The sequence below is a fragment of the Balaenoptera acutorostrata genome, chromosome X (genome assembly GCF_949987535.1).
Source record: "Balaenoptera acutorostrata chromosome X, mBalAcu1.1, whole genome shotgun sequence".
In the NCBI taxonomy this organism is placed as follows: Eukaryota; Metazoa; Chordata; class Mammalia; order Artiodactyla; family Balaenopteridae; genus Balaenoptera; species Balaenoptera acutorostrata.
This window is the reverse complement of record NC_080085.1, coordinates 39,402,293-39,409,071: the sequence shown is the minus strand read 5'-3', so window position 1 is coordinate 39,409,071 and position 6,779 is coordinate 39,402,293. Positions and strand designations below refer to the sequence as shown.

General features: G+C 45.9%; 1 pseudogene; it reads right to left on the bottom strand.

Moving 5' to 3' along the window:
* Positions 1-4,128: 4,128 nt before the first annotated feature.
* Positions 4,129-6,486, bottom strand: LOC103011072 (ubinuclein-1-like; annotated as a pseudogene).
* Between the last annotated feature and the right edge of the window lie 293 nt (positions 6,487-6,779).

Genomic DNA, 6,779 nt, shown 5'->3' with positions numbered 1-6,779 from the left:
ATAGCATCTAGTCCATGGATTTTTTAAAAAATATTTATTTATTCATTTGGGTGCCCTGGGTCTTAGTTGTGGCACATGGGATCTTTAGTTGCGGCATGTGAATTCTTAGTTGTGGCATGCATGTGGGATCTAGTTCCCCGACCAGGGATCGAACCAGGGCCCCCTGCATTGGGAGTGCAGAGTCTTACCCACTGGACCACCAGGGAAGTCCCCCATGGATTTTCTTTTCACTTTATCTTTTGGTACTTTTTATAGTTCAGAAGTATGTCATTTTAATATAGTTGAATTTATTAATCTTGCCTTTTGTATGTTAAGAAATCCTTCCCTGTACTGTGACCACAAATGTATTTTTCTAAATTTTGTTCAAAAATTTGTAAAGTCTTATTTTTCACAACTGGAATTTATTTATTTATTTTTGGAATTCCTTTATTTTTATTTATTTATTTATTTATTTACTTATTTTTGGCTGTGTTGGGTCTTCGTTTCTGTGCGAGGGCTTTCTCTAGTTGCGGCAAGCGGGGGCCACTCTTCATTGTGGTGCGCGGGCCTCTCACTATCGCGGCCTCTCTTGTTGCGGAGCACAGGCTCCAGACGCTCAGGCTCAGTAGTTGTGGCTCATGGGCCTAGTTGCTCCACGGCATGTGGGATCCTCCCAGAACAGGGCTGGAACCCGTGTCCCCTGCATTGGCAGGCAGATTCTCAACCACTGTGCCACCAGCGAAGCCCTGGAATTTATTTTTTTGATTGTGTGTTTTAGTTCTCTACTGCCCTGTAACAAATTACTACAAACATAGCAGCTTACAACAGCACAGATTTATCAGCTCACAGTTCTGTAGGACAAAAGTCTGGTAGAAAATAGCTGACTTCTCTACTGAGAATCTTACAAGGTTGAAATCTAGTTGTTGACTGTGTGCTCAACTGGAACTTGGAGTCTTCTTGAAAGCTAACAAGGTTGTGGCAGAATTTTGTCCCTTGCAGCTGTAGGACTGAGGTCTCCATTTCCTTGCTGGCTGTTAGCCAGAGGCTGCTCTCAGCTCCTCTCAAAGCCATCTTCAAAGAATCTCCCTTGTGTGGAATCTCTCTCATGCTTCAAATCTTTCTAACTGAGAATTTCTTCTTCAGGACTAGTCCTACTGGTTTTAAGGTCTCACCTGATTAGGTCAGGCCCACCCAGGATAATTTCTCTTATCTTTTTTTTTTTTTTTGGTCGCACAGCCTGAGGGATCTGAATTCCCCAACCAGGGATCAAACTCTGGGCCCCGGCAGTGAGAGCACTGAGTCCTAACCACTGGACCTCCAGGGAATTCCCAATCTATCTTAAGGTCAACTGATTTGGGATCTTAGTTGCATCTGCAAAACCCCTAAACAGCACTACCTCAATTTGTGTTTGAATAAATAACTAGGAAAAGGTGTGTGTGTACCATGGGCCTGTCATCTTAGAGGCCATCTTAGAATTCCGCCTACCACATCATATAAAGTAAGGATTCATATTTTTTCCATGTGGATCACTACTTTATATTCATTTTGGAAATTTAAAACATATACAAAAGAAGAGAAAATAATTTCATGAACGCTGATGTTCCCAGTAACCAGTTTCTGTGATTCCACATGGCTAATCTTGTTCCACCTAGCTCTCGACTTCCTTCTCCCCACTCCCCCAGATTATTTTTCAGCAAATCCATGACATACTAGTTCATCTGTAAATCTTTCCATATGTATCTTTAAAGACAAGGACTTCTTTTCTTTCTAACTGGAACTAGCAAAACTTGAGGTTAAGGGTACCATCCTCCAGACTGCCAAGTCTGCCCAAGACTTCTGACACCAACTGCAAGTTCAGTGGTTTCCCGAAACCCCACAGGTTTCATAATTTGCTAGAAGGACACACATAACTCACAGAAACCTATTATATTCACATTCACTTTTATTACAGGCAAAGGGTGCAAATTAGAAGATACACATAGGGCAGAATCTTGGATTGGGTGGGTTTCAAATGTAAAGCTCCCATGTCCCCAGGGATGCATTACTTTCCCGGCATTGCTATGTGGCAATACGTGCATGGAGTATTGCCACCCCAGGAAGCTCACCCAAGCTTTGATGTCCAGACTTTTATTGGGGTTTCATTATGTAGGCATGATTGATTGGATCATCACCCATGTGGCTGAACTTGATCTCCGGCCCCCTTCTGCTCCCAGAGGTCAGGCTGATACCCTGAGGCTCACAGCCCCAACCCTCTAATCACGTGGTTGGTCTTTCTGGTGTGGCCAGCCCTTACCCTGAGTCATCTCTTTGACGTACACTATCAGGCTGGGTCTAAAGGACCCACCATGAGTAACGAAGACACTCCTGTCTCTTAGGAAACGTTAAGGGTTTAGAGGTTACCTCCCAGGAACTGGCAATAAAAGCCAGGCAAATCCATCCTTCCTCCCTTCCTTCCTTCCTTCCTCCCTTCCTTCCTTCCTTCCTTCTTTCCTTCCTTCCTTCCTTCCTTCCTCCCTCCCTCCCTCCTTCCCAACCACAATACCATTATCACACCTAAAAAATCAAAACAATTCCTCTTTTCATCAAATCTCCAATAAATGTTCTAATTTTTCCCATTGTCTCATTAAAAAAAAAAACCAAAACAGTTGATTTCTACGAATCAGTATCCTAACAAGCTTCACACATTGCCCGCAGTTGATATGTATCTTAAGTTTCTTTTAGCTTAGAGGTTTCCTTTCCCTCTTTTTTCCCTCCTTTAATTTATTTGTGGAAGAAAATGAGTCATTTGTTCTATAGAGGCTACCACATTGTGGATTTTGCATAAATTACATAACCATAAAATTCACCCGGATTCTGTTTACACTTGACGTATTTGAATTCATTTAGCTAGAGCAGACAGTTCAAACACACCTTGTGGTACACATTTCACAGGTACAAGTAAGCACTCTAAAGACCTTTGTGAAACAGTCATTAGTTTAGTGAACAGCTTGGTGGCTCAGGAACTCTGGAATATCTATCTGTCCTTGATCCATCCTCCAAGCTTAATGCATGTTACCCTTATGTTTATATATACTCCAGTGCTTGGAAAACTCCAAGACTTCAAGGCCTATTTCTATATGACAGGTAACTTCATAGAGACCTGTTACTATAGCCCTGCCTATGAGGATTTCTAAGAATAAAACAAATTGGCATGTCTATTTGTGACTTGGAACCCCTCATGACCTCTGCCCATAAAGAGATGAAGATTTGACCAACAAGGGCTTTGTAGCCCTGGGGTCCACCTGTATAAACTCTGGGGGAAATAAAACCCTGGAACTGTGGCTAGATTGGGAATAGAGTTTTCTGGGCTCAGATGAACTTTAAGTCAGGATGCCACAAATTTACAGAATTCAACTGTAAAAATCTCAACTAAATAAAACTGGTTCTGTCTCAAAAACAGACATGTCTTTTTAAAAAGGTCTTTGAAAAGTGCTCCGAGGGCTGAAATGGAGGATGTGAGTTATCTAATTCCGCTCCACTATAAAGGCACTGGAGTCATGTCTTCCTATAATGTGATATGCCACGAACAGTCCTATTCTATCCAGTGCATTTAGTGGTAATGGTAAAAGCTGAACCCAGCATAAGTGCCTTTAAAAGGCTTATCACAATTGTCTCGAGATTGATGGATCTACAGGCCTTTAAAAGAGCTTCATTGTCATGTTCAGAGGAGAAATTGGCCCCGTACAATGAGTATGTATCAAGTGCTCTGAATATATTTTCGGAGACAAAGCTACTTCTCTCAGTTGTGGCTTTAGTCCAGGTTTTTGTCCTGTTGAACACACCATCCAAGGATGAGATGGACACCATGACCATCCCATGGATCCTCTTGCGGCCAGAAGGAGCCCTTGGCCTATGGGACTCCATGAGGTATTCTCACCAAATGCCAAGGTGTTTGGCACATTTAAAATGCAGCTGCACCAACTGATCTGCCACAGTGCTGGAACTCAGAACCACATATGCTCCCATATGCCAAACTCAGAACTTTCTCCATCCCAAGATCGGTCTCGCCATTAACTGTCCAACAACAAACACAACGGTGAAGCCCAGAGACCAGGCAAGTCCCTTTTGAGGAGCACGGGCTGCTAACCATGGTGGGTTTCAGGGACAAGGTCAGCGCCTTTGTGCCTCCTTGGCTCCCATCACTAGAATCTCCATCTGGACCCCCAAGGCCAGCTTCTGAGGAACAGAGGTTTGCTCACTGTGGGCTTGGGACCCGTCCATTGACAGACTGTCCCATGCAGGGAGGTTGTACACATGGGAGCAAGTTTTGGGGAGGAAGGGGAGCTCTGGATTGTTGTTCTTCCAGAGGAGAGCCTCTCGAAGGAACCTCATGTTGGGAGGTAGAGCCAGCAAGGGGAGGCTTGTAAGACAGCCCTGAAGAGTTGGCGGAATGTGGTTTCGCCATGTGGCTCAGGGAAGTGTAGGAAGAAGCTTCCTGGAGAGGCTGCCATGGAGGAATGGATGCCACAGGAGGAAGATGTGGGGAGGGTGTTGCCAAGTGGAAGTAGGTGAGGGGTGGGAGTGAAGCTTTGCGCTGTTCGGTGACTGCATACAAGACTGACTTGGGTCCAGGTTCTGTGGTACTGCCATTTAGACCTCTGTTCTTCTGGAAAGCTCTGCTGAGGGGAGCCTGGCAAGAGAGCTCTTTGTAGCCAGAACTCTTGGGGTTTTTCTCCAGTGCCACTGTCCATTCAGCCAGAAAATTGAGGGGGTGATTACAGAGCTCTAGAGAGTGATGGTCCAGAGAATTGGGCTTTGGAAATTTCCCTTTTTACTTTTGTACATAAAGACCCGTGACTTTTTTTTTTAAATAAATTTGCTATATTTATTTATTTTGGCTGTGTTGGGTCTTCGTTTCTGTGCGAGGGCTTTCTCTAGTTGCGGCAAGCGGAGGCCACTTTTCATCGCTGTGCGTGGGCCTCTCACTATCGTGGCCTCTCTTGTTGCGGAGCACAGGCTCCAGACGCTCAGGCTCAGTAGTTGTGGCTCATGGGCCCAGTTGCTCCGCGGCATATGGGATCCTCCCAGACCAGGGCTCGAACCCGTGTCCCCTGCATTGGCAGGCAGATTCTCAGCCACTGCACCACCAGGGAAGCCCGACCTGTGACTTTTATACAAAGCAATGGGGTTGTCCATTCGGGCTGATCAGATGAGAACCTTTTTAGGAGGCTTAGTCTATGTTTCCTTCACCTTGACTTTGAAGGAGCCATGACTTTCTTTTCGGTCAGGAGGGATGTCAGGGACCCGTGGTGTGGTCTGCTCGCCTTACACAGAGACCTGGTGTGCACCCAGCTTTGGGGCCAGAGAGTTTGCACTTCAGCATCCAGAAGACCTTTCACGCAGTCCTCCCTAGACTGGCTCTCATTCCTTTCCAGATCATAGCCCTCTGGTTCCATCTTTACCACCTCAAAGAGCCCCTTCTTGATTCCAGCATTCCATTGACATTTCTTCTGGGCTCTGCTCCCCTTTTCTTCTTCGTTACCAGAACAAATCTGTTCACTCTGCTCCTTGTCTTTTTCCTCTTCCAGCATCTCTGCAGCCTTTGCTTGTGGTGTGCTGGGAATTCATCCTGGTACTGGGCCATCTGCTCTGGCATTGTCCTGCCAATAGCTTCTTTAAGTTTCTGTAGAGGCGCCTTCAGATGCACCCCCTGCCCCCAACACACAGAGATGAAGTTTGGGGGCAAGTGTGACCAGGATGTCCCTGCTGCCGAGCAGGGATGAAGTCACATGGCCACACTCTTCAGAATCTTCTGGCAGAAGATTGAGAGCGAGGGATGCTACCCCATTCTCACAGGCTTATGGTCCTCATGCCTGTGTTTCCTGAGCTGATTTCTCATTCTGAAATTTCTTTAACATCTCTTTATCACTTCGAGCCTCAAGAACATTTCTTCTTCTTCTTCTTCTCCTTACCAGCATTGAGAGCTGTGAAGCTCCTTTGGGAAAAGCTGAGCTTTGTTCATTTCTTCTCCCTGTTGAAAGTGTCCTCTTTTTTCTTTCTTCCCTTCTCACTACCTTCCTGCAGCTTCTTCTTCTTCTTTGGTGATTTTTTTTTCCCCTCTTTTCTTTAGTGGAGTCGTTGTCAGATTCTGATGTTTGTTGTAACTGCAAGGTTCTTGGGTTAATGTAAAATCCTCCGTACTTTGTGGTCAGAGAAGCACCATTTGAAGAAGCTCATCATATATTTCAAGTTCAAATCAGTTGGTGGAAGAATCAGATTCATCGTGCTCATCCCCCACGGTAATCAAGTCTCGTGTATGGTCTTTTCTATGATTCTTTCCAACCTTGTTTCCAGGTTGAAGACCTGCCAGTTCAGCCTGTGAACTCTTCACCAGCTCTGGGTAGTACTCTGGGCAGCGCTCACTTTCTGGGTCAACAGAACAGTTGCTGCAGCCAGCTTAGGATCTCAATGCTCTTCTGCTCTCCCAACCTCCTCTTGCCCAGATTTCTTTAAAAATGTGAGATTCACGGGGCTTCCCTGGTGGCGCAGTGGTTGAGAGTCCGCCTGCCAATGCAGGGGACACGGGTTCGAGCCCTGGTCTGGGAGGATCCCACATGCCGCGGAGCAACTGGGCCCGTGAGCCACAATTGCTGAGCCTGCGCATCTGGAGCCTGTGCTCCGCAACGAGAGAGGCCGCGATGGTGAGAGGCCCGCGCACCGCGATGAAGAGTGGCCCCCGCTTGCCGCAACTGGAGAAAGCCCTCGCACAGAAACGAGGTCCCAACACAGCCATAGATAAATGAATGAAGAAATAAAAAAAT